Source organism: Delphinapterus leucas, chromosome 20 (genome assembly GCF_059928025.1).
Source record: "Delphinapterus leucas isolate spDelLeu-1000000601 "Yukka" chromosome 20, BTC_Dleu_Yukka2, whole genome shotgun sequence".
NCBI lineage: Eukaryota > Metazoa > Chordata > Mammalia > Artiodactyla > Monodontidae > Delphinapterus > Delphinapterus leucas.
Window position 1 is genome coordinate 60,591,412 of NC_143148.1, and position 27,912 is coordinate 60,619,323.

The window sequence follows — 27,912 nt, forward strand, 5'->3', positions numbered from 1 at the left end:
CTAGCCAACAGGGGCCGAGGACACACCCGACAAAGGGGCAGCCGTGAGATGGAGAAGGCTGCCTGAGGAGGTGAGGCCTGAGGGTGAGCGGGCAGCGCCAGGCACCAGGGAAAGTGGGGAGAAGGGACTCCCGGGCAGGAAGCAGCCCTTTTAAGACCTGGAAGAGGGCAGTTTCCTTAAGGAAGGGAGTAACAGAGTCAGATCTTCATTTTAGAAAATCACTGTGCAAATTGTGTGGAAGTGCCAGTGACTGGTGACAAAAGGGAAAAAAGGACCAACAGTAACAGAGGGTCGATGGGGACAGACCTAAGTGGACAGACGGGAAGGAAGGTGTTTACGAGGGAGAACAGAGAGAGGCTTCAGAGAACGCCCTGCACCGACCCCAGCTGGAGGAGCGGGAGGTCTGAGAGCCACGGCCAGGCAATCACCCTCCACTGACTCCGGAAAAGGACCAACCGCAGCCAGGAGAACAGAGGAGGGTTCAGTCCAGAGCCCCGCCCGGGGTTCCCTGACACACCCCATCACCCACCCCTCTCCACCGGCCCTGCGAGGTGCACACTCGAGCCGCCCAATCCCACGTGTGTCAGCAGGCCCAAGAGGGCGGTGAGAAAAGGCACCAAGGCCACAGTCAGATCCCAGGATGCCCCTGGGATGGGCTCTCGAAGGCCCCCATCCCAGGGGCCACCAGGGGCAGACAGCCCAGCACATGGCCGGGACTGGTGTGGACTCCTCCTGGGGCAAGGCGGCTGGCCTGAGGCTCGAGCTACGGGCTCGGGAGGGGGCTCCAGGGCCAGGAGCCTGCAGGGAGAGGCGGCACAGAAGCAGGGACTTCTCGGACACAGGGAGGGGACCGCTCCCCACGCTGCCCAGCCCGTGACCAGGTGAGGCCCAAGCAGAGGACCCCAGACGCCGTGCAGCAAGCAAGCCAGTATCTGCAGCTGCCACCTCCTCACACACACAAATGACCAGGCAGGTGCTGCCAGAAGCGTGCGGGCCTCTCGGACGCTAAGTTCAAGACCAGAACGTCAGAACCAGAAGTATTCTTGACAGGCTGTCATTCGAAGGGAGACCAAGGTCTTTACAACTGACCTCATAGCTTCCAATGGCGACCACACCTCAAGCTGTGTGTAACGGACCAGAACACTGCTCTCCAGGGGGAAGCGGGCCACCACCTCCAACCACAGAGTGATGCATGACGGGCCGAAATATACACACCCGTAGTCTACAGAAACCCCAGTGAACCCAGCTTACGTCTCCAGTGTAGCCGCGCTAGTGCTGTCAGGCAGTCTCCCCCACTGCCACCCCAGCAGTGCAGGAGGCCATCCCTGCCCTCACCTCCTGCCCGCTGCTGCAGTGGCACAAGGACCTCAGTGAGGGCTCAGCAGGGGAACCTGCACAATTCAGGACAGATGTGAACACTTCTTGTTCAAGAAATCACTGAATGCTCCCTGGGAGTCAATCTTCCAGGCCAGGCCGAGAGGCTGGAGGGGTCTTGGGCAGCAGGTGGGGTCGCACAGATCAACTCAGGTAGGGAGGAAATCCATCACCACTCAGCTGAATAACAAAAGCCTCTGGCACTTAAGCTGGAGGGAAAGAAAGTCACGCCGTTCTAACCTCCAGAAACTGATGCTCTCATGACCAAACAAGAGAACAGCAGACAATCCAGGGCCCTCCCCACAGAGCTGCGCCATGGCTGCGGAGAGCCCGTAATGAAGGCCTGGCAACTCAGCACTCGACTAGTACTCACTACCAAGCTGGACTGTTTCCAATTCCAAAGCAACCAGAGAGGAACTCTAAATCAACCGGTTTTGCATGGAAATTATTCTCCATTACAATAAAATACTGCAGTCAGGAAAAGCATTTTGACAAACAACTAGGTAGGCAACATCAATAACATTAATGCTAATTATTTATTCACCATCCGTACAACTTTTCCTTAAATTCTAAAATTACTTTATATTATTCACACCAGAAGTTTGAAAGCTATTTTATGAGCACTAAATATTACCATCAATAAAGCACGCTGGGGGCTTCCCTGGTGGCGCAGTGGTTGGGAGTCCGCCTGCCGATGCGGGGGACGCGGGTTCGTGCCCCGGTCCGGGAAGATCCCACATGTCGCGGAGTGGCTGGGCCCGTGAGCCATGGCCGCTGAGCCTGCGCGTCTGGAGCCTGTGCTCCGCAACGGGAGGGGCCACAGCAGTGAGAGGCCCGCGTACCGCAAATAATTAATTAATTAATTAATTAAAGCACGCTGGGTCTTCCATCTTTAAATCAGGAAAAAGTGGCAGAAGATAGCACAAGAGCAAGTCAACAAGTACAAAAATACAATCAAATCAAAGCTCTGATCTTTGCTCTAATATCTACATCAAGCAAGAAATGCCCTCAGAAGTCTGAAGAAAGATCAGGAACATAAAAACAGCTGAGCAACACAAAGATGAAAACATAGAAACAAGTAAATTCTGAGAACAAAACCCCCTTAGCCAAGGCCTTCTCACATCAAAACCACCAAGTTCCAAATCCAATTGAGGCGCATCAACCCATTTTCAAAAACTGGAATCAAATTCAAAAGCCCCTGTCTTCGACATCCCTAAAGCTACTGCTAACGTGTCACAATCTGAGGAACTCAGCACAGTGGGGACAGTCACGCCGCCCTGGAAAGAGATCAGAACGCTAGTATTTCACAGTATCCTCTGTTCTTAGGTTGTTCACAGAACAGAAAGTGATTTGTTTTGTAACGATAAAATGATCATTTACATGTTAACATGAGGAAGAAATACAAAGCAACACCCAGGCACACCAGGAAAGGGGTCCAGGCCCTGCTGGGCCACGCCTGCCTCCAAGCGGCCCTCCCCACCGCGGCGGCTGACGGGGGACTGGGCTGCCCAGAAAGACTCCTCTCCCCAATCCCCACCTGACTGGGGGTGACCAATCCTTCCGGAAAGAGGCTCTAGCATCTCGCCTGCCAACAGCACCGTGATCACTGCCAGTCCTCACACAGACCAGAGAAGAGGCCAGGGCCACCCACAACCCCCTTACCAAACACAAGGCCCACCACCCCTCCTTGACTGGTATTCCTCCCCCAGACCCACCTGCGCCTCTGCAAACTCCCTGACCCAAAGAGAACAAGGTACCTGCGAGATGCCTTCCCCTTCCTCCTGACCGACATGCTGGTTTAAAGGTGACCGAATCTGGGAGGGGATGAGCCGCACACCACTCACCATGGTTACATGCTCCTTGTGGTCCAAAAGGACTTTCACGATCTGACACATGGGCAGATGCTGCCAGGCGTGACTACAAACTAAAACCATGACGACTTTTAAAAAGACTAACTGTCTAACCAGTAACTTTTTCAGCCTTTTCTAGACAGAAAGAGAAATCTCTGTAAGATACCAACACCCACCAAACAGCAGCCCCTCAATGTATGAAAGCTTTCCACCTATTCAGAAAGGCTGGCCACCCCGACGCTCCTCTCAAAAGGTCAGAACTGTGCTGCTTTAAAACAAATCAAAAGCACTCAGACCTCACTGGTGAGCGTGAGCCAGCACAGGCTCAGCAGAGGGCAACCAAAACGTCAAATGCCCATAACCCTGACCATGGAATCCTAGGGACGGAACCAACAGATGACACTTACACCAGAAGGATGCACAAGGATGTCATTCTGTCACAGTGATATGCTGGAAACAAGAAAATGTCCGTCAGGAACAGGCAGGTTAGCTAAGTTGTGGCACATATGTGTTATGATGATGGAAAAACTTGAAGCAGCTCCACAAGTATTAACACAGAACAAACTCAAAGAATACGTGGAAAAAAGCAAAGTACAGAAGAACATATATCTGCCACTCATGTAAACCACTCTGCACAGACTCATACACTTGTATACGCAGGGCCACCCCTGTAAGAACACCCAAGGGACGGGAAGGAAGTGGCCTGGAGCTCGGCACTGGGGGGCCAGGAGCCAAGGCTTCCCATGCCAGCCTACAGACAAAACCACTGTTTTCAGTGGAAAACCAAGCATAAAGACAAAAGCAAAACAAACTGTGGGAGGATAAAAGAATGTACAGTTTTAAGTCATCACAGCAGGATGGATCTTAACAGTCCGAAGCAGAGAAATTTTTGTTTTCTCCTATTTGACCTGAAAACCCTAGCCACCTCTATCTGTCCAACTGCTGGAGTTACTTACATGTTCCCTCTAATGACACACCTGACACACACCCTGGAAGTGTCCCCAGCTCCTCACTCACTGTGCTCACAGCAGAGCGGGCCTCAAGTCCCAGTGAACCGGAGTCTCTCAGGGCATTAGCAGAGCTGGGTGGAGACTAAATGTGGGTATGCACTTCAGAGTCATTCATTCATTCATTCATTTATGGCTGCGCTGGGTCTTCGTTGCTGCGTGTGGGCTTTCTCTAGTTGCGGCAAGCAGGGGCTACTCTTTGTTGCGGTGCACGGGCTTCTCATTACGGTGGCTTCTCTTGTTGTGGAGCACAGGGCTCTAGGCGCGCGGGCTTCACTAGTTGTGGCACGTGGGCTCAGTAGTTGTGGCTCGCGGGCTCTAGAGCGCAGGCTCAGTAGTTGTGGCGCACGGGCTCCGTTGCTCCGCGGCATGTGGGATCTTCCCAGACCAGGGATCAAAGCCATGTCCCCTGCATTGGTGGGCGGATTCTTAACCACTGCGCCACCAGGGAAGTCCCCAGAGCCTCTCTGGGCAGACACAACACGCACGCACATGGGTGCACAGGCTGGCAACCTGCACCACACAAAGCCAGTCAAACAGGTGCAAGTCTGCCCCCTAAGTGTCTTCCCTGGCCTCCTCCACCACAGAGGGGGCAGCAGGTCAGCACAAAGGATGTCGCAGGATGTGGATGCAACATGACATGGACGAGCGTCACCTACAAAGGGCTTTTCCAACACGAGAGGCCAGCAAGGCCCCCCACACACACAGCACAGTCCCCTGCCAGACTTCCCCGCCTACAAATCATGGGGGCAAAGAGTAATCTACAAACCACAAAATCATTCTCACACCTAAGCAGATTAACAATTCCCATCACCACCTGACATCCGGTTCATATTTATATGTCCAAGTGTCCCCAAAACAGTTTTTTAAATTGAGATCTGACACATAGCTCAAAACATTTTTTTAAAGCCCTTTTGCCCGCTCCCTCCAAACCAGGATCCAAGCAAGGTTTCCTCACTGCCTGTGGTCACTAACACAGATGCAGGATAAACATCAGTTAGAACAGCTCACAGACAAAGCCGTGAGTTGGCATTAGTGATGCTGAGTTAGATCACCTGGCTAAGGTGGGACCAGCAGGTCTTCCTACTATACCGACACACGAGTCCTTCTACAACCAAGAAGTCATCGATGGGGTGACCCTTTGTCAGTACATGAATACTTTGAACCAAAAATTTTACCCACGAAGGTAAAAAGGTTTAATCCAACTCTAATCCAGCCTTTCAACCTAACTTCCAGTTAACAGGAAACACAGGACAGAGGAGGAACCAGTTAAGACCCCAGAACCCGGACAAAGCCAGACAACTCAAGAATGCCCTTCCAGTGCATACCTCAACAGTGGTTGAGAGTCCATACCTCAACAGTGGTTGAGAGTCCGCCTGCCGATGCAGGGGACAGGGGTTGGTGCCCTGGTCCGGGAAGATCCCACATGCCGCAGAGCGGCTGGGCCTGTGAGCCATGGCCGCCGAGCCTGCGCGTCCGGAGCCTGTGCTCCGCAACGGCAGAGGCCACACAGTGAGAGGCCCACAAAACAAACAAACAAAAAAGAATGCCCTTCCATCTACGGGTGACTGGTCTCAATTCAGGAAGAAGAAACAAAGGGGGAGGCTGACGCTAAAGACCCAAAGGAAAGGGGCAAACACAGCATGGAGTCTGTCAGGTCCTGAGCGCGGCCCCGCTGGCTGCCCCACGGCGCACAGCGCTGCTGCTCGCAGGAGACTGTCATTTTTTGAAGGCGCTCCTGAGGGGGACATGTCAGGAGGCTACATCTTGCTTCCAAATTGTCGGGTAGCGCGCACACCCCCAGACGAAGCAAACAGGGCAAACTCAGCAAGCGCTGAACCCAGATGGTAGCACGTGGGTGATCACGGTGCTCTTCCTGCCTCTCCATAGCTCTGAAAATTGTCATGTTAAAAAACTGGAGAACAACTAAAATCTTCGTTTTTTGCGCTCAAGTTTGCAGGACTAAGAAGAGGTACTTACAAAATCAACTAAAAATACTCTTTACGCTAGGTATTAGGGACTTCCCTGGTGGTCCAGTGGGTAAGAATCCGTGCTCCCAATGCAGGGCACCCGGGTTCGATCCCTGGTTGGGGATCCCACATGCCACGGGGCAACTAAGCCCGTGTGCCTCAACTGGAAAGCCCTCATGCCGCGAACTACAGAGCCCACGTGCCCTGGAGCCCATGAGCCACAACTACAGAGAGAAAACCCGCACACCACAACTAGAGAGAAGCCCGCATGTCGCAACTAGAGAAGCCCGTGCGCCACAGAGAAGAGCCTGCACGCTGCAACAAAAGATCTCGCATGCCACGACGAAGATCCCACGTACCGCAACTAAGACCCGACACAGCCAAATAAATAAATACATATGTATTTTTTTAAAAAAAAAGGCTCTGCGCTTCCAACGCATGGGGCACGGGTTCAATCCCTGGTCAGGGAACTAAGATCCCACGTGCCACGGCGTGCCCAAAAAGATTTTTTAAAAACGGGTAAAATACTTCAACAAAATAATAATAAAGCAAACATGGCAAAATGTTACCTATTAAATCTGATACACAGGATGTTCATTTTACCATTCTGTCCTCTTTTCTGCACTTTATAGCAAAAAGTCAAAAACAAGTGTTCCTTTAAAAAAAAAAAAAAAGTGTTACTGGTACAGCTGCTGTGGAAAACACTCCGGCAGTTCCTCACAAAGTTAAACATAGAATCACCATATGATCCACCAATCCCACTTGTGGGTGTGCACCCAAAAGAACTGAAAGCAGGAACTTGAACAGATATTCGCACACCCATGTTCACAGCAGCATTACAACAGCCAAAACATGGAAACCTAACCATGCATCAACGGAGAAATGGATAAACAAAACTTGTGATATACATACAGTTCAGCCTTAACAAGGAAGGACATAATGCTACAATATGGATGAACCATGAAAACATCCCGCTAAGCGAAAGAGGCCAGGCACAAACGGGTAAATGTGCAGAGTCCATGTCCAGGGGTCTCTGTGGACAGACTGCTTCCGTGAGGGAAGGCGGAAGAGTCTGAAACGGAGAGTAGTAATGGTCATAAGAACAGCGTGGATATAATTAATGCCACTGAATTGGACACTTAAAAGGGGTCAAAATGGTCAATTTTATGTTATTTACATTTTATCACAATAAAAGAAGGATGAGAAAAGTTTAAGAACATATAGATCAAGGTAACACCCCCAACTCTACACCAAAGAGTGCCTAGAGAGGACTGCAGCTAGATATGAACATATAAAAGGCAAACTCAACACAGTATGCAAGAGCTTCCTAAGCCACTCCCAGAAAACACGGTTCAGTGCTACAGTACCCAAGACGAGGGCCGCCCCTTTCCTAACAAACTTGTTTCCACTGCAGCTGAAGATACCTCTTCACTGAATCCACACGCCAGATACAAAGTGCTCACCCACGAGTAGGAAACATGAAAACATCCTTGATACGGAGGACCAGGAATGACTGCCTGCAGTCACTGTACCCTGACCTCCCTGGATGTAGCGGAACTGTGGGCAGAGCCAGAATTCCTTTCTCTCTCCAACTTTCATTTCTTTTCTTTTTCCTTCACCAAGTTTTCAGAACACTGGTGACTGTACATCTTTGAATATGATTAATCGGGCTCCATGGGAAAACAGGTCACAGTAAAATAGTTTTGGAAATGTTAAATATGGCTGATATATTTTAAATGTTAAAAATTAGACCTCGGGACTTCCCTGGTGGCACAGTGGTTAGGAATCCACCTGCCAACGTAGGGGACACGGGTTCGAAACCTGGTCTAGGAAGATCCCACATGCCGCGGAGTAACTGGGCCCGTGTGCCACAACTACTGAAGGCCGCGCACCTGGAGCCCGTGCTCTGCAACAAGAGAAGCCACCGCAATGAGAAGCCCTCGTACAGCAACGAAGACCCAATGCAGCCAAAAATAAATTAATTAAAAAAAAAATTAGACCTCATATTCGTTTCTTGGTATGTATTCTTCTATTTCAAATTTATTATGGCTTCAAAAGAATCCAAGGAAAGGGGGGGAAATGGCTGATTACGGTGACTGCTTGATAAACTGGTTCTGCATCTTCCTCTTTCGGGAAGAGTTCCTAACCTAACTTCAGTCTTTATTAAGACACCAAGGACACAGCACAGCAGCAGCGGTGGCCTGCTTGGCCAGCCTGGATGTGGACTCTGGGGAGCAGCACATGCGGGGCCCTCAGGGCCGGCAGGTCCCCATGACTTGAGGGCCTCATTTTTACGGCCAAGTCTGACAAAGCGGCGGGCACCTATGAACAATCACCCTAATGCACATTCTGACTGCAAAAATGAAAGAGAGGGATAGACAAAAACTGGAAGATAAGTAAAACCAAAGTTCTAGAGTCGGTTTTTCTTTTGAAATTCCTCAAATCTGTCTAAAAATAAGACATCCTATCCCAAATATCTCAGTAGAAAAGACAGACCCTACACCCTTAACCAACCTGCTGCCTGCATCCCACATGGGAACTCACGACCCAGTGCCCCTGGAAGCAACCTGGGTGTCCTGCCCCCACGAGCAGCATCCCTGCTGACAGGACAGTCACACCTCGGGGAGCTGCACCCTGGCCCACTCCCCTTCCACCGCGGCTGGTGGAGCGCGGCGCTCACGCGCACCCACTCCTGGCAAAGTCAGCCAACAAGCAGCAGCTGCTTCCTGCCTTTGTCATCGACGATCCTGGACGCTTAGAGAAAGCCCCTTACTGTCACTCTAACTCTAACCTCAAAGGACCACACCTCGACAGAACGGAACCTCGGTTATTCTGAAGTTTTCCAGGAGGAGGCAGCCTGGAAAGCTCAACGTGCCTGAACTGAGACATCCCACAGTGACACACTTGAGCCCTCGCATTCAGTGACTCCAAGCAGGTAAACATCCCACCACTGGTAACTGCATGGATACCGCGTCCCCTGCTCCCCGTGTGTCCCCCACCCAACACTCAGTCCCTGGAGGATCAGTCCTTAAGGGTTTTGGTGTCAGATAACCAACCTCGGAAAAGCGTAGGGTCACTAGAAGGCAGGCTTGCTCCTGCAAGAAACAAATATAACCTGATACAAAAATATCTCACTGCTCGGAAGTGACTTTAATGAACCTGAAGGCTATTTAAAGCAGCCTACCTCCCTACATTAATCAGCACTTGATAGTTGCTTTTGTATAAACTCAGTTTATGAACTATTTGTGTTTATCTTTTACTTTTTTAAGTGGATGCATGTACAGATATACTAACATGCCAGCAACAAGGACTGGGCAGGGGCAGAGTGGTCGTGGGGCACCACGGGGACAGTGGGGGGCAGCAGAGCGCTGAAGGGCCTCACCCTGTGCAGGAGGTTTCAAGGGCACTCCCAGACTACATCTTGTAGTGAACTTCTGTATTCTCTTCCCGTTTTACTGAAAAATAATTGACTTCCATCACTGTATAAATTTAAGGTGTATAGCCAGATGGGTGGATTAACATACATTGTGAAATGACTGCCACAGGTTCAGCTGACATCCGTCTTCTCATACAGACACAATAAAAACAAAAGGAGAGAAAAGGAAACCACCGCTCTCCTTTCCAGAAGGACTGAGGATTTGGTCTCCGAACAACTCTCCCGCACACTGCTCCGCAGCAGCAGCTACAGCTGCCAAGTGGTGCCCCACACCCCCAGGGCTCATCTGTCTTGTAGCTGCAGGTCTGTACCTTTTGACCACCTTCCTCTAATTCCCCTCTCCTCACTCTCTGCCTCTGGTCTCATCTCTTTTTCTATGACTTTAGTGTTTTGTTTTGTTTTAGATGCCACATATAAGTAAGATCATACAATGTTTGTCTTTCTCTGACTTACCTCACTTATATAATACCCTCAAGGTTCATCCATGTGGTTGCAAACAGCAAGATTTCCTCCTTTTATGGCTGAATAATATTCCATTGTATATATGTACCACATTTCCCTTACCCATTCATCTATCAACAGACATTTAAGTTGTGTCTATACCTTGGCTATTGTAAATAATGCTTCAATGAACATGGAGGTGCACAGATCTTTGCAAACTAGAGTTTTCATTTCCTTAGGATAAGTACCCAGGAGTGAAACTGCTGGATCATATGGCAGTTATGTGACTGACTGACTGATTGATTGATTTAGGTCTTAGTTGCAGCACGCAGGATCTTTTACTTGCGGCACACAGACTTCTTAGTTGCGGCATGCATATGGGATCTAGTTCCCCAACCAGGGATCGAACCCGGGCCACCTGAATTGGGAGCGCAGATTCTAACCCAGTGGACCACCAGGCAAGTCCCCATATGGTAGTTCTATTTTTAATTTTTTGAGGAACCCCCATATTGTTTCCATAGTGGCTGCACCAATTTACATTCCCACCAACAGTGTACGAGGGTTCCTTTTTCTCCACATCCTCGCCAATACTTCTTATTTGTTGTCGTTTTGATAACAGCCACTCTGACAGGTGTGAGATGATCTCACTGTGGTTGTGATTGGCATTTCCCTGACGATTAGTGATGACGAGCACCTTTTCATGTTATCTGTTCGTCATTCATTATATTCTTTGGGAAAATGTCTACTCAGGTCCCTTCGCATTTTTTTATTTGGGTTATTTGGCTTTTTGCTATTGAGTTGTATGAGCTCTTTTTTGTATTTTGGATATTAACTCCTTATCAGATACATGGTTTACAAGTATTGTCTCCCAACTCCATAGGTATTCTGTTCACTTTGGTAATGGTTTTCTTTTGTTAATCGAATTATTAATATAAATTCACTATCATCTAGAATGAACGTGACTTTTACATTTTACATCCCAAAGAGTAGTTTTCGTCATGTAATCAGTTTGTAACATTTGCAAGAGAGGCCCATGGGCATGAAACCTACCAGCACCGCCTCACCCACACCACGTTCTACCTACCTGGGCCCCCAGCGCACAGGGGCCTCTGGGCGAGGAAACTGGCATGCTCTCCCCTGTGAGGGGGGCCAGGAGAGCCTTTTCTTCCCTTTGATGCAGTGATAATACCAGGAGAATCTATTCAGCAGACAGTATCAACAATTAACAATGAGGGCTTACTTCTCTGAATGACAGGCTAGGCTTCCAAGTCCAATTGTGAATTTATTTCAAGGGAAAAAAGCATGTGCGCTGAGTCTCATCTATGTGACTATCACCTCTGAATCTTATTAGGTGACAAGTTAGTTATATTTTCAGCCGTAAAGCTACAGCTTAGGAAATGTAGCCACTAACGAAAGATATTATTTGTGTGGGAAGTTTAGAAAGTACCCTAGATTTTGATGAGGACACAGGTCCCTGTTCCAACTCTCAAGCGGCTGCCTTGTAAACAGAGGTGTGGGATGGAGTTAAACACGCAGACACCAGACCACGCAGGAAATAAACTCATCAACATTAGTCTGTTTGCTACAAATCTCTCCGCCTCCTTTTAGAGGCCCACAACCCACTTCCAGCCTCCCCTAAGAGGGATGCAGCGAAGCTTGGTCCCCCAGTAGTAGATACCTGGCACCCCTGCAGCTGTTATTTACTGCTCTCAGGACTGCAACCTGCAAGCAACTCAGAAAGAGCAGAGTCTGAGAATGAGGGGAGCACAGACTGTTTCTCTTCTTAAACCAACAGCCCACTTGCAAACACCTGGAAACGAAGTAGCCTTCGCCCGTTCATCTCAAGTTATTTTTACAGAACCCTCTTAGCTCTCAAAAGCATCCCTGGGGCTTCCCTGGTGGTGCAGTGGTTGAGAATCTGCCTGCCAATGCAGGGGACACGGGTTCGAGCCCTGGTCTGGGAAGATCCCACGTGCCGCGGAGCAGCTGGGCCCGTGAGCCACAATTACTGAGCATGCGTGTCTAGAGCCTGTGCTCCGCAACAAGAGAGACCGTGATAGTGAGAGGCCCGCGCACAGCGATGAAGAGTGGCCCCCGCTTGCCACAACTAGAGAAAGCCCTCGCACAGAAACGAAGACCCAACACAGCCATAAATAAATAAATACTTAAAAAAAAAAAAAAAAAAGCATCCCTGGACAAAGAAACAGTACCAGGCCAGCCTCGGGGAGGGTGAGAAAAGGCCAGAGTAGCGCAGCCACTTGAGTTCCTGCCCCATCCCGGATCCCCCACCCCCGTGGTAATGGTGCAGCCATCAAACACTGCAGTCAGGGTCACAAAAACAACTATAGCAACTTGTTCTCTCCCTCAGGTGCAGGGCGGTTGTCAGCCAGTAAAATGGTGAAATGCTTTAATGTTATGGAGGGGTGGTAACAAAGGCACTTGGCAGAGCTACGAGCGTTTAAGTGAGAGTGAAGGTTCAAAGCCAAGCACCACACAGCCAAGCGGCCCAAAACATCCACTTCTGCTCTCCGTTTATCTCTCCATCCACAATTAGACTGCATGCAATTCGGGGCCCTGACTGTACTGCTGGCCCAGTAAAGCCATCCCCCGCTGAAGGCTCCAGGGCCAGACGCCCTGAGCGTAACTGCTGCCGCCCACAGCCCGACCAAAGGACAAAGTCCTCGTGACACAGCACATGACGAGCATGCAGTGACAGAGCAGGTCAGAGGCTCCGTTTTGACAGCCTGAAGCAAACCGCACCGACTCTCACGCGAGCAGACACCGGCGCAGCTTCACTGGATGACGAGCTCCAGGCACACAGGGCTGTGTATCTCCTGCCAGGTGCCACTCCTTCCTCAGCCTAGAGCCTAGCTTTTTTTTTTTTTTTTTTTTTGCGGTACGCGGGCCTCTCACTGTTGTGGCCTCTCCCGTTGCGGAGCACAGGCTCCAGATGCAGAGGCTCAGCACCCATGGCTCACGGGCCTAGCCGCTCCGCGGCATGTGGCATCTTCCCAGACCGGGACACGAACCCACGTCCCCTGCATCGGCAGGCGGACTCTCAACCACTGCGCCACCAGGGAAGCCCAAGCCTAACTTTTAAGATCCGTCTTTCAGGCAAATATTGACTAGGTATCTGATCATACGTGCACAACATGTGCACAGAACTATGGGAAATACAAAACAGACGGCGTGCAAGAGAAGCCTAAGATATCGTGGCCTTTCTCCTCTCCACCCACCCGCCTTCATCGCAGGCTGCTTCTCCAGCTTCAAGTTCTCTAGCCCCTCCTACCCAGACTCAGCTACTCTCCTTGGCCTGCAGTTTAACTGTCTGGGAATAAGACGTGTAGGAGCCAATCACAGGCTCCTGGGGAGCTGCCCACTCCTCCCTGCAGGGGGCAAGCACTAGAGACTGGGGCTGGGTGTGTCACAGCTCCACAAGGCAGGGGACCTTTTATATAACTGGCCATCCCTCTCAGCTGACCCTCAAGTATTTACATCAACACTTGTCAGCAGGGACTTCCCAGGTGGCACAGTGGATAGGACTCCACGCTCCCAATGCAGGGGGCCCGGGTTCAATCCCTGGTCAGGGAACTAGATCCCACATGCATGCCGCAACTAAGAGTCCGCATGCCAGAGCTGAGAAGCCCGCCTGCTGCAACTAAGAAGCCCTGGAGCCACAACTGAGGAACCCGCCTGCCACAACTAAGACCCGGTGCAACCAAATGAATAGTCTTCGCATCTTGTCCAGGCAGCCCACTCTCAAGATCCCCAGGTGCTCTGAGGGCGGCCTCGATGGGAGGCCCTCCCAGCCTCGCCTCAGGCCAGGCTCCAGCAGACACACTTCACTCCTCAGCCACTCCCTGGGACAGCACCTCCGCCAGTCATTTGAACTCAGGCATCATTCCGACAACAAAATCTCAATCCCATCATCCATTTCTACTACTCACCGTACATTTCCCTAGAAAATGGTGTTCCCACTTCCTGTAACAGTTTTCACTGAGACCTTTCTAAACCAGACATCATCCAAAAGCAGAGGATGGCGGGGCTGAAAGAACAGGCTAGAAGACAAGGCAGGGGCCCCTCATGAGCAGTGGCCGCCCTGGCTGGCGCTCACTCCCTCCACCCAAGCCCTAAACGCCACCCCTCTCCTGGCAGCCCAGATTCACGCATCGCCAGGCACTGGCCTTCCACTGGCACCAGCAGAGCCCACGCACGGCCTCTGCCGTCCCTCAGCAGGCCATGGCCAGGGCCCTCATCCTAAGTCCCGCACACTCGGGCTGTACTCCGTTTCCCTGGCTTCATCTGCTACCACCTTCTTTCATGGGCTCCGTGTTCAAACAAGCCAAGCTGACATTCTCACGTTACAACCCGCCCTCGTGGCCCTTGTCCAGAGCCTTCCGGCAGTCTGCCGGCCTGACCCTGCTCTCTGCACACCCACCGACGCCCACCATGCTTCCAGAGCACTTCCTGCATCAACCCCCAGACCCTGAACCAGAAATGCCCTCGCCCCTGCGTGCAGCTCCTGCCCCACATCTTGCTTTCATCTCTGTGCTTCCCACACACAGTCCTGCATACAGTGAGCAACCAACAAACATCTGACTAAATCAGTGGGACGTGGGGAAAGCTGTCTGTGTAGTCTTAGAAGCCCCTCCCTAAAGCATGTTATGCATTCCAGTTACAAAAAGACACCAAACTGTTCTCCCCGTATACAGCAGGCCACATTCAGGAAAACAGTCAAAGAAACCAGAAGTCAGCTACACAACTGCCTATACGCAGTTGCTTTACAACTGTGCCAAATGGGTGAATGGTTACAAAGACAGAAAAAACAAAGACTGTACTCTTCACAACTGCCATGGTCATGAAAAACAAGGAAAAGACCGAAAACCTGTTACAGATAGGAAACCAAAGAGACAGGCAACTAAATGCCATGTGTGATCCTGGAGCAGTGAAAGGACATTAGTGGGAAACAAGTGAAATCTAAACGAATCTGGGATTCAATTAACAGTATAACGCATCAATGCTAATTTTTTTTTTTTTTTTCAGCCACGTTGGGTCATCGTTGCTGGGTCATTGTTGCTGCGTGCGGGCTTTCTCACTGCGGTGGCTTCTCTTGTTGCAGAGCATGGGCTCTAGGTGCATGGGCTTCAGTAGTTGCAGCTCGCAGCCTCAGTAGTTGTGGCTCGAGGGCTCTAGAGCTCAGGCTCACTAGTTGTAGCGCAGGGCTTAGTTGCTCCACGGCATGTGGGATCCTCCTGGACCAGGGCTCAAACCTGTGTCCCCTGCATTGACAGGCAGATTCTTAACCACTGCACCACCTGGGAAGTCCCAATGCTAATTTCTTAGTTCTGCCAAAATTACCACTGCTATGTAAGATGTTAACATTAGAGGACCTGGGTAAAGAATATAACGGAACTCTCTGTACTACTTTTGCAACTTTGCTGTATATCTAAAATTATTCCAAAATAAAAATTTATTTAAAACAAGACCTTGGGACCTCCCCGGCAGTTCAAAGGTAAAGACTCCACAGTTCCACTTCAGGGGGTGCGGGTTCAATCCTTGGTCAGGGAACTAAGATCCCCCATGCCATGTGGTGCAGCCAAAAAAAATTAAATAAAAATTTAAAAGAATAAAATAAAAAATAAAACAAAACCTTGTCCAGGACATGTGTTTCCAGCATATCCACTAATCCCCTATCAATGCCAAGTTCTGCTGGCTGACGGACGGCACTGAGTCTCTCCGAGAGCCAAGCCAGTTCTGGGGAACCAAGGCCAAGCACCAGAGCCTGCTGCACACGGACCCGGCCCGACCTCACGTGTTACGACAGCGCCGTGCACTCCCGGTGTGGCTGGCAGAATAACGTCCCCAAGGGCTCCACGACCTAATCCCTGGAGCCTCTAGATACCTCAGGCTTCTCATCAGCAGACGGGGGACGAGTCTGCATCATCCGGGTGAACCCCACATAATCACAAGTGCGCTTAACAGTGGAAGACGGAGGCCGAAGACAGTCAGAAGAAGAGCTGCGTTCTTAGTTGTACTTTTAGTTCTTTAATTTTATATGGAGGTTTATATAACACTAATGAATGTACCCAATAAGGTAATAAAATGAAGATATTGACCTGTGATAAGTTTCCATGAATTATGAAAAGTAACAGTTTAAATAAATGTCCTGTGTTTTAAAAAAAACAAAACAAAACAAATCCACCTTGGAAGGTCAGAGAGACACAAGGTTGCTGCCTTCAAACGTGGAGGAAGGGGCCATGTGAAGAGCCTCCAAAAGATGGAAGATGCAAGGAAATGAAGTCTCCATGGAGCCTTCAGAAGGAACCAGCCCTGCTGACACCTTGCCTTCAGCCCAGCACGATCCATGCCAGGCTTCTAAACTGCAGGACTGTAAATAAGAAAAAATCTGTATTGTTGTAAGCCTTTAAATTTCTGGTCATTTGTTACAGCAGCCATAGAAAATAGTGACAGCACTGAAATATAAAAGCCACAAGGGTTTCTCCAGATTGTGAGAGCATGCCTTCCTTCCAACCTTCACACCCTCCTGTGGTACCTCTTCAAATCCTCCATCTCCCCTCTGTTTCCCATCTCTCTCTAGACAACATATTTGGAGCCTAGAAGAAAACTGTCAAGGCGAGGAAAACGAGATGCTGTGGGTTAAATTCTAAGAGATTCCCTCCCCAGTGTTCTAAAACTTCATTGTGCCCTTAGTCTTTAATTATCTTTTTTTTTAAAGATTAGAGTTATTGCTTAAACTGTCTTCTTTAAAAAGTTAGTCATCTGATGAGAACCCAGGTTCAGCAGAATCAGATCTAATCACTTCACCAAAGAAAAACAAAGTTCACATGTAAATCTCATTAAGGTTATATCTGCCGAAAATTACTTCAGCTGTCAGTGAAAGCACAGATCCCTTTTCTAAACTTCATACTAAAAGATAAGAGACACAATTCAAAGATCACCTTTCCCAAGTATTTATGGGAAATTTTTTCCCATAAGAAAACATTCTGAGCTTTAGCATATTTAATATATTAACCTCTAGACTAAAACACTTCAAATTCCAGATGGACTCTTCTCAAAGTAATGGAAATACCTATGTAGGTAAGCTAAAGCTAAACGGAACAAATCATACACCTCAGCAAAGAAAGAATTCAGTCTATAAATTCTTTGAAATCAGAATCACCTGAGGGCTACAGTTTCAGACCCCTAAAGACTGGCTTTTCGGGAACTTCCCTGGTGGCACAGTAGTTAAGAATCTGCCTGCCAATGCAGGGGACACGGGTTTGAGCCCTGGTCTGGAAAGATCCCACATGCTGTGAAGCAACTAAGCCCGTGCGCCACAACTACTGAGTACTGAGCCTGCGCTCTAGAGCCCACGAGCCACAACTACTGAAGCCCACGCGCCTAGAGCCCGTGCTCCGCAAGGAGAAGCCATCGCAATGAGAAGCCTGTGCACCTCAACGAAGAGTAGCCCCCGCTCGCTGCAACTAGAGAAAGCCCGCGCGCAGCAACGAAGACCCAACGCAGCCAAAAATAAATAAAGTTATTTTTTTTAAAAAAGACTGGCTTTTCTCCTCTGTAATCATCCAAAAAGGCCAAGATTTCTTATAGTGTTCTGCACATCCTTTAATTAGTCCAGTGTTTTAGTAACTTTTTTTAAAGTTAATTCCTTCAAGAGTGCTGCTTTGGGGTTTTGCTGTTTTTTATTCTTACTTCCTGTTTTACAGGATGTACAACCGCATTTAGAAACGTGGTACATACCAGCAAGGCTTAATTTCTTAAGAGTAATAAGGTTCTTCTCTGCTTTTCTCATGCTCTCTATTTTAGATAAGTTTACACAGTACAGCCATAATATTCTCAAGTCTAGATTATCACCGAGAATTAAATGAAAGTCTTTTTTATTTTACTGGATATGAATGCAGTTAAAAAAAAAACCCCACTATTCATAACTTTAGCCCAAACCTTATGAACAAAGCACCTTCCCAAAATGTTCTCATTATTTAGAAATGTTCATTATTCCAGGACATTCACATTCTGGGTCTGAAGACTACCACTGGAAGGGGGAGAGGAAGGGACACTTAACTACTAATGAGCTGAGAAAAGAAGTCTATTTGCTACATTTTAGATGAAAAGTAATCTCTGATATCACAAAGTTATTAAGCATTTACAAGTTAAATTTCAATCCCAGCCATTCTTAAAGGTCACGTTTCTTTTTAAACAAGTAACTGAAAAAGGGGGGATTTTATGAATTTGATTTAACCTTGACAAAATACTTTTCTTTGACCTAAGTGATCAAAAATGTTTTAAGCTGAGGGCTTCCCTGGTGGTGCAGTGGTTGAGAGTCCGCCTGCTGATGCAGGGGACACGGGTTCGAGCCCCAGTCCGGGAAGATCCCACACGCCGCGGAGCGGCTGGGCCCATGAGCCATGGCCACTGAGCCTGCAAGTCCAGAGCCTGTGCTCCGCAACGGGAGAGGCCACAACAGTGAGAGGCCCGCGTACCGCAAAAAAAAAAAAAAAAAGTTTTAAGTTGAGCAAAGACCAACATTCTTATTTTGTGAAGAGGTGCACATTGGTTTCTTTGCAAGTGGAAAAAGAGCACCCACAGATTTTCAGGATAATAAATAATTCACTGCACAGATGCCAAAGGCAAGACTGGACACGTGGGTCTCGCCCTCAGCCAGCAGCAAGGACGCTCTAACTCAGCACCACTCCCGACGGCCGCCTACCTCCATCCTGGCTGCGGAGGGGGCATCACAGAAGGATTTTCAGTCCTTTCAGCCTTGGAAAAATCTGAGCTATATTAATAGGCCAGACTTCTTCTATTTTCACATTGAAAACCCACTTAACTCTTTATTCAAAGGACCAGAGTGTGAACTGCAGGATTTCTCAAGTTCTAGAATGATGTCTTTAAACGTTTTCGACAACCACCAATTCCCCTCACCCCTTACCACCGAAAATGTTAAAAAACCACACAAATCTACTGTTATCTAAACCAAGAACTCAAGTCTTTATCACCCAAATTATGCCCAAGATTAGGCTTTTCAATAACAACCTTTTCCCAAATACATAAGTTTCATTTTTAGAAAACAGAAACATAAGGGGAAAAAAATAACACACAACTCCATTTTGGTGTATTCCCTCCAAAGAGATTTTTTTTTCTTCATTAAAATGCCAAAACTAGGGACTTCCCTGGTGGCGCACTGGTTAAGAATCCGCCCGCCAACGCAGGGGACCCGGGTTTGAGCCCTGGTTCAGGAAGATCCCACATGCCAGGGAGCAACTAAGCCCGTGTGCCACAACTACTGAGCCTGTGCTCTAGAGCCCGCGAGCCACAACTACTGAGCCCATGCACCACAACTACGGAAGCCTGCGTGCCTAGAGCCCGTTTTCCGCAACAAGAGAAACAACCATAAAGAGAAGCCTGCGCACCGCAACGAAGAGTAGTCCCCGCTCTCCCCAACGTAAAGCCCACGCACAGCAACAAAGACCCAATGCAGCCAAAAATAAATAAATAATGTTAAGGGGCCCGCCTCCATTCTGGAGAATTTATGTTGCTTTGGCCTTCTTTATTACAACCGCTTAGGAAATAAAAAACATCAATCAAAAAATTCTAAACCTTTCACAGGACTCCACACTGCTCACATGACACGCGGCCAGAAGGTGCCCGAAGTTCTCATCACCATGAGCAGCAGCAGCAAACCACACTTGGCGAGCCTCTGACTGTGGCCCCCGCACCGCAGTCCTACTAAAGCTGCTTTCACAGAAAGCATTCTTTTTCTTCCACAAAGACAACCGTTACTTTATTTCCTTTATCTCTCGTTCTGTGCCAATTTTAAAAGCCATGCCCCACACCTTTCGCAAGTAAACCTGTAATAACAACAAATAGGAAAATGGCTAAAATGTACATAGTGTAATTCCTAGTCAATCAAATAAATGTTCATGATACTAAGTATGTCCTTTCAAAATTTCTCAAACACTTCCATACACTGCCTTTAAACAATTCAACAAATACTTCCTGAGCCAATTCTAAGCCCAGGGTCATGCCTAGGCTGGGCCCTGGGTGACAAAGAGACCGTGCCTCTCTTCATTCAGCTTAGAGCCCTGTGATCACACATTTGATCAACTGTGTTGATGGGGGGGGGGCGGTGAGGATTTGCAAGGGAGACAATGATGGACATTCAGCAAGACCCTGGTCCAAGCAGAGGGTCACCTAGGAAATGAAAGGCCAAGGGAACCGGAGCATGAGGAGTTGAGAGGACTTGAGTGAAGGACATGGGTGGGGGCAGGGGGTCACACAATCAGGGTTAGGCCAGTTAATAATCCTTTGGGACACTTTCATAAAAATAATACTTGTAGAGCTTCCCTGGTGGAGCAGTGGTTGAGAGTCCGCCTGCCGATGCAGGGGACGCGGGTTCGTGCCCCAGTCAGGGAAGATTCCACATGCCGCGGAGCGGCTGGGCCCATGAGCCATGGTCGCTGAGCCTGCGCGTCCGGAGCCTGTGCTCCGGAACGGGAGAGGCCACAGCAGTGAGAGGCCCACATACCGCAAAAAAAAAAATAATAATAATACTTGTAGTTCTAGCATATATATAAAACACTATTTGGTTGAAAGGTGAATTTAAAGAAAATTTTTAACATGGGGAGAGAGGAGCGGGAGTTAAGAAAAGCACAGAAGAATACTAACAAAAACATACACTTACGTACACAGCTGAGTCTGACTCTGGCTTAAAAGATATCAAGAATAAGATGCATCAAACAACAAAAAAAAGAACCGCTTAGAAACAGAAACATCTCTATGAGAATTAACAACAACAACAGAAAAGAATGGACAGAGAGTTGTTGAAGTGGATCATTTCCTAAGCCTTTTTAAAAAGGCTTTCTATACCAATTATCTCTAACTGCCTGCGTTCCAGGTGCTGGGGATTGACGCCATCTTTCACAGAGTTTAAGATAAAACTGAAAAAGTTGAATTGCACAGAAATTCCATTTGAAATTCAAATTAACAGAACACACATGAAAACATTTCAAGACAGTAACTTTTATTTGCGTTCATTCGATTTTTTGTACAAAGTTTATCAAACAGGCCAAACTCAGTCCCCACAGAGCACTGACTGAACAGCAATAGTGAACTGACCCAGCACACAGCCAGGCAAGCAGTGCAGCGTCATTCGCACCTATTAACTAGCAAGTATCTTGCTATTCAAGGAAGCTCATCCATTATACTTACATATGAGAGATGAAGGGACTTACATGGACTAATGGACAGATCAAAACACTTATTTTGGCAACAAATGCAGACCATGCTCTGAACCAGCATTTACTGACGCTCTCTAATTATGTTATTTAGTTGATGATGGGCTCATTGCCATCCTATGCAAAGTAACTCTCCTCTCATATTGGATGAAACGTAACCTTACTGTGTCAAATGTACTTAAAAACTCAAGGCACGCAACACAACGCCTCTTGAAAAATATTCTCCAGTACAAATAGCACAGCTCCTTTAACTCTATTTGTAGAAAGTTCTACTTGTCACTGTATCAACACTGTAATTAGAGCTAAGATGACAGCCACGAGTCACAAGCAGCCCATCTGGTCTGGAGAGATGAAAGGCCTGCTGTGCAGTGTGACTATCACGGCTGGCCCACAGCACCCCCAAAGGAAAACATCCAACAGTGGCAACACAAAGGTACAACTGCAAAGGAGGAATTCAAGACTATGTGACACCTTTAAAAACAAACTTCTGGTAAATTTTGTTATGTTTATTTTCCCACGATAAAAAAAAACGTTTAGAAGAAAAAGATCTTTTCAAAGTTTCAAAGCTGGGTCAAATTTGGCACTATCTGTGGGTAGCTTTTTAACTAACTCAAGAGGCACACACAAAGAACAGAGGAAAATGTCACAGCAACTTGGTCTTTGTTTCCTCCGTTCAGAGAGCCAGCCTATCAAAGGCGAGCCCGCTCCTGAGCGTGACACCGCAGAGGGAGGACAACAGCTGAATGGAGGGCGGGGGATGAAGGGTCACAATCTAAGTTGAGCAAGATGTGTTCCCTTTTTTCTTTCTAACTACAGTTTCAAAGTAATACCAGAGTACTTATGCAATCATTCTAAAAAACACAAACAGAACTCCAGGTCTTCCAGGACAGCAACACTGAGTAAGCGCAATCAAGGTCCTAAAGGCATCAAACACAGTCTCAGGGTCTCTGATTTAGAACTATCCAAGTTATGCCATTGACTGGGTTTGCACAAACCAAAAATAGTAACTGTTTCAATGGCACTTCTTCTACAAGCAGTATCATCTTACATCTTTTGGCTGAGAGCATTTCATCACCCCCCAATTCAACAACTGCGCGCACGCTCACTGCTCAGTGCAAAAGGAATGTTAAGGACATTGTGCAAAACCACTTCAGAATACTCTCTCACCATATAAGAAAGCCTGAAAGTTGACTTCTCTGCTGAGAAATCCTGTTCTTGCAAGCGAACATAAAACTTCTCATAACCTACAGAAACCATGAAACCTAAGCCTGCTGCATCTGAACTGTTAGAAAGAAAATGGTTTTGAAAGCACGGGGCCCTCTTAGGACAGCTTAATCTCCCAAAGCCTCTTCCAAAACTCTTCGGAAGTTGGGATACGAGACTAGCTTTCACAACACAACAGAAGCAGAAAACCTTGATGGGACACCAGGAAAAGAGCAGCCCTCAAGAAAAATTAAGACTCCCCCCAAAACGGCAGAGACACAAGATTCAACAACACGATCCCTCTTTGAAAGGGGACTGAATCCATGTGGCAGGGCCAACCCTACACACACACACACACACACACACACACCACACACACACCACACACCACACCACACACACACACACAAACACACAACACACACGCACGCGCTCTCACAGCTACCGCCCTGCCAGGGGATGATGAAATGAGGAACGGAAATTAACATTTCAGGCAACGTCTCACATTGTTCCTTGAGGCCAAGGGCTGCTGTTGCAGCCGCCGCCGCCGCTTCCCTCCCACCCGCCCCCCAGTCCCGCCTACCCTCCCCCCGAAACACCCCCGCACTGCTGCCCCGCATTCCTGCCCCTCCGCGGGCCCACGCGCCTCCTGCGGCCCCAACGCTCCCTCTCCCTCCAGGGCCCCGGCTCGCCCTCCCCCTCCGGCTTAGAGCCCGAAGCCGCCTGCTCCCGTTTCAAAACAGCGATAATAATAGGACGCTGGGAATAACAACTACAGCCGACACCGCGAAGGCGCCCCTCCCGCGGGTCAGAGGTCGGCGCCCCGCTCCCCAGGTGCCCGGGGCCCTGCACAGCCCACGGCCGGCCTCTCAAGGCTTCCCGGGCCCCCCAGGCCCGCCTGGAGCCCCCAGCAGCCCCCCGTCTGCCCCTCACTGCTGCCCCGGGACCCCAAGGTCCCCACGCCCACCCGGAGCGCCCCGTCGGCCCCTCCGGCTCCCCAGGCTCACCCAGAACCCACCCTCAGCCCCGTGTCGGCCCCCCAGGCCTGCCCAGAGCCCCCGTCGGCTCCTCAGGCCTCTCGAAGACCCCCGTCGGCCCCCGCCCGTCCAGAGCCCTCCCTCTGCCCCTCAAGGCTGTCCCAGGACCCCGGTAGGGCCCCCAGGGCCCGAGGCCCACCCGGAGTCCCCCGTCGGCCCTCTGGGCCTCCCAGGCCCACCCAGAGCCCACCCTCAGCCCCTGTCTGCCCCCCAGTCCAGCCTGAAACCCCCGTCTGCCCCCGGCCCCCAAGCCCGTCTGAAACCCGCCGTCGTCCCTCCCGGCTACCCCCCAGGCCCTCAGGCCCTCCCGGATCCCCCCCCACAAGCCCGCCCGGAGGCCCCGGAGGCCCGTCACGGCTGCCCCGGACCCCGGCCCCCAGGCCCGCCGAAGCCCGCTGCGCTGCTCAGCCCGGCGCGGAAGGCCTGCAGGCCGCAAGGCCGCCCCACGCCCCGCGCCCGCCCCAACCCCGGCGCGACCGCGGCTCTCACCGGCTCCGGCTCCGTCTCCGGCCCAGGGCTCAGCGGCGGCGCGCGGGCGAGGCCATGCAGCCCCGGGCCGTCCCCGGCCCGCGGCCCGAGCGGGAAGGCGGCGCGGGCTCCAAGCGCCGGCGCGGCGGCGAGGCGGGCAGACGCGAGCCCGCCCTCGGGCTGCGCCGCGGCGGTCGGGCGCTCACTGAGGGGGCGTCGGGCCGCGCGCTCGGCCGCGCCTCCCCGCCTGGGGCCCTCGCTCCATCGCGCTCCGGCTCGGGCGGCCTCTGGCTCCGGGACCCGGCGGCGGCTGCGGCGGCGCGGGCCGCATGAGACGTTACCTCCCATTGGCCCGCCGTATCCACCACCGCCATTGGCCCGCCGCCGTCGGACACAGGGCTGCGCACGTCACGGCGTCGGGAAGGAAGTGAGCGCGGGGCCACGGGGGACGCCGAGATTGACAGCTTCTACCACAGGCAGGGGCGGGACCAGAAGCACGTCCGCGGACGGATTGGGCAAGGTCTTGCGTCCTGGCGCACGGGGCGCTGGGGTAGCGAGCAGCCGGATTGGCTACCTGGCTCGCGGAGGAGGCGGGTCTTTTGTTCTCGGACGTGACGATTGGCCTGCCCAAGTGCCGGAAGCGGCGAGGGGAACGGTCGGGAGCGGGTCTGGGCGGAAGGCGCCTGAAGGCGCGGTGTTGCGGTGCGGCCGCGGCGCCAGCTGGTCCGGAGGCGCGCCCGCGAAGAGAGGGCCCGGGGCTGGGGCCGTCGGTGCTCTGTCCGCTCACAACGAGTCCGTCCTGCGTTGGCTGCACCTGCCGCTGTCCAAGGGGTGCTGGACCAACCGTCCGCCAACCGAGTCAGCTCTCAGACCTGCTTCCTTACAGGAAACTAAGATCCGCAAGCCGCGCGGCGCGGCCTAAAAAACAAAGAGAAAAACACTGACCTCAACCAAATAGAGAATTGAAAGTAGGAAATACGAATAAGGAGGCAATTTGCTTTGAAATAATCTGAAAACATACGCAAAAGCAAAGCGAAGTTCCACAGAAGCAGAACCTATGTGGTAAAAATATACAGTAGAGAAAAGGAAAGAAGCCACTGAATACATTAATGCACAAATGTTTACTGAGTGTCTGCTATGGGCCAGGCACTAAATCAGGCACTGAGAACGACCAGGAACAGAAGGTAGTTCATCAAATAGCCATACAAGTATCTAATTACAGGCTATGATAAGTGCTTTGAAAGAGTAGTGTAGGGAGTTAAAAATACTGAGTGAAAATCAGGTCTTGTCTGGGGAGTGGCTTGCAGGTTTCCCTACTTAAGTATTGACACTCAAAGTGCTGACAGAAGGTTAAAGAAGAACTACCAAGTAAGATGTGGTGCAGAACATCCAATGAGGCCGCCCCAGTCACATGTGACAAGTCCAGGTTGACATGGGCTGTGAATATAAAATACTGGATTTGGAAGACTTAGTACTAAGAAGAAAAGAATGTAAAATGTAAAAAAGTAAATTTTGGGACTTCCCTGGTGGCGCAGTGGTTAAGAATCCGTCTGCCAGTGCAGGGAACACGGGTTCAACCCCTGGTCCGGGAAGATCCCACATGCTGCGGAGCAACTAAGCCCGTGCGCCACAACTACTGAGCCTGCTCTCTAGAGCCCATGCATCACAAGAAGAGAAGCCACTGCAATGAGAAGCCCGCGTACTGCAATGAAGAGTAGCCCCCGCTCGCCGCAACTAGAGAAAGCCCACATACAGCAACGAAGACCCAACACAGCCAAAAGTAAATAAAATAAATAAATTTTAAAAAAAGAAAAAGTAGGGCTTCCCTGGTGGCACAGTGGTTGAGAGTCCGCCTGCCGATGCAGGGGACACGGGTTCATGCCCCAGTCCGGGAGGATCCCACATATCGGGGAGCGGCTGGGCCCGTGGGCCATGGCTGCTGGGCCTGCGCATCCGGAGCCTGTGCTCCGCAACGGGAGAGGCCACAGCGGTGAGAGGCCCGCGTACCACAAAAAAAAAAGTAAATTTTTTGTATTTACAACATGTGGAAATGATAGTCTTTGAGACAGTTGCATTAAATAAAATATAGTGTTGAAATTAATTTTACCTGTTTCTTTTTAATTGTGGCCACTGGGAAATTTTAAATCATACCCTGGCTGCATTCTGTTTCTGTTGGACAGCCCTGGGCAAAGGGGCAGACTAACCCATGTCCTGAAGGTGGAGAGAGGGACAGCACCTCTCCTCTCGTGGTGTCTGGAGGGATAGCACTCATTGGTTCAGAACACATTGAGGGCTTTTAAGTGCCTACTGTGTGCCTGGCACCATTCTAAGGCCTGTATTAAATGTGGAGTAATGGGGGCTGGGGAAGGACTCAGATAAGATGACCTTTGAGCTGAATCACAGAGTGAGGGAGAAGGCAAGTGGATTGAGGAAGAGCACCCCAGGAGGGGGCAGGAAGGAGCCCCGACAAGCACAGAGCAAAGTTGGAGCAAATGAGATGAGGGAAGTGGCTGGTGAGGGTCCCAGTTCAGAGTTAGGATTTCACTCTGAATGAAAAGTAAGCCACAGCAGGTCCCAGGGAGGTGAAGGGACCTACTGTTGAAAGGGTCTCCAGACTTCCCTGTGGTCCAGTGGGTAAGGCTCCGCGCTCCCAATGCAGGGGTCCGGGTTCCATCTCTGGTCAGGGAACTCTATCCCACATGCCGCAACTAAGACTCCCACATGCTGCAACGAAGATCCTGAGGGCCACAGCTAAGACCTGGCTCAGCCAAAGAAAGAGAGAAAGAAAGAGTCTCTCTGGAGATGATGGGAGCCCAGAGGAGCTGGCAAGAGGTGGCAGTGACGTCTGGACTGGTGAGACAGTGTGATCTGGCATGTGTTTTGAAGATAGAGTAGGCAAGATTTTGTGGGCTGCAAGAGAAAGAGAGATGTCTGGGATGGAATCGACATTGGCTGGAAAGACGTGGCGGGGAAGAGCTTAGTTTTGTACAGTTAGGTCTGAGATGCTTGGGCCTCCTTGTGGGGCTCTAGGGGGATAGCAGCAGAGAGGTGACCAGGACCTGCAAGGTGTCCGGGCACAGGGGTGTGTCTTAGCCTGCAAGCAGCCCCTGCAGTGAACGGCTCAGCAGCAGCCCTGCTGAAACAGTGTGAACAGGACAGGAGGCCAACAGGGGAGCTGTCACAGCAGTTCCAGAGAAAAGAGGCAGAGGAAGAATAACAGGGACCTAGTGAAGGCGGACGATGGCAGGGTGGTGGGACAGGGGTCAGGGGCCAACCGCCTGCTGGGCCAGGGGGACGGAAGGGGGCTGCCAGAGCCAGCATTGCCACGTCTTCCAGTTTTTTATTGGAAATTAAATTTTTATTGGACATTTCAACAAAAGGAATTAATTTGCCAAACATCGTGTGGCCAAGCAAAACATTAGATCTACAAATTCCTGATTTTGATCCCTAAAGGGTAGTTCTCCAGCCCTTGCCTGGGAAGCCTACTTTCCTTAGTGCAGTTACCTGCGCACACCGCAAGATTCTGACTCGGAAGCTCTGGAGTGAAATCCAGAGCGTGCACCCATGTAGTCCAGGGGCCATCCTCCGTCCCCAGAGCGTCCCCCAGCCCAGTCAGGAAGGCCTGGCCCCGACAGTGCCTGTGATTGGACATCTCCTCTGATACTGCTCCTCGACTGGATTCATCACAGCCCATCCCCACCCCACACAAAGCACCTGGATTCATCCTGCAAACACTCGTACAGGGCCTACTGTTTGCTAGTCGCTGACCTGGGAGCTGTGGATTTAGCCATGAACAAAACCAGGTTCCTGCCAAAGGCACTCACGCTCCAGCATGTCCGTGTCCCTGGAACGAAAAGGAGCTAATTGTTGACCA

At 50.3% G+C, this 27,912-nt stretch overlaps 1 protein-coding gene across 13 annotated transcripts in view; it reads right to left on the bottom strand.

Moving 5' to 3' along the window:
- ANKRD11 (ankyrin repeat domain 11) overlaps positions 1 to 24,443 on the bottom strand; it is a 171,310-nt gene extending 146,867 nt beyond the window's left edge. For 11 of the 13 annotated variants that reach the window (XM_022582895.3, XM_022582892.3, XM_022582893.3 and 8 more), the window contains exon 1: positions 24,060 to 24,434. The gene's annotated coding sequence lies outside the window, so the exon portion shown is untranslated. Of the gene's footprint in view, positions 1 to 24,059 lie in introns of all 13 variants that reach the window. The other 2 variants (XM_089903439.1, XM_022582896.3) reach the window with 2 other exon arrangements.
- Between the last annotated feature and the right edge of the window lie 3,469 nt (positions 24,444 to 27,912).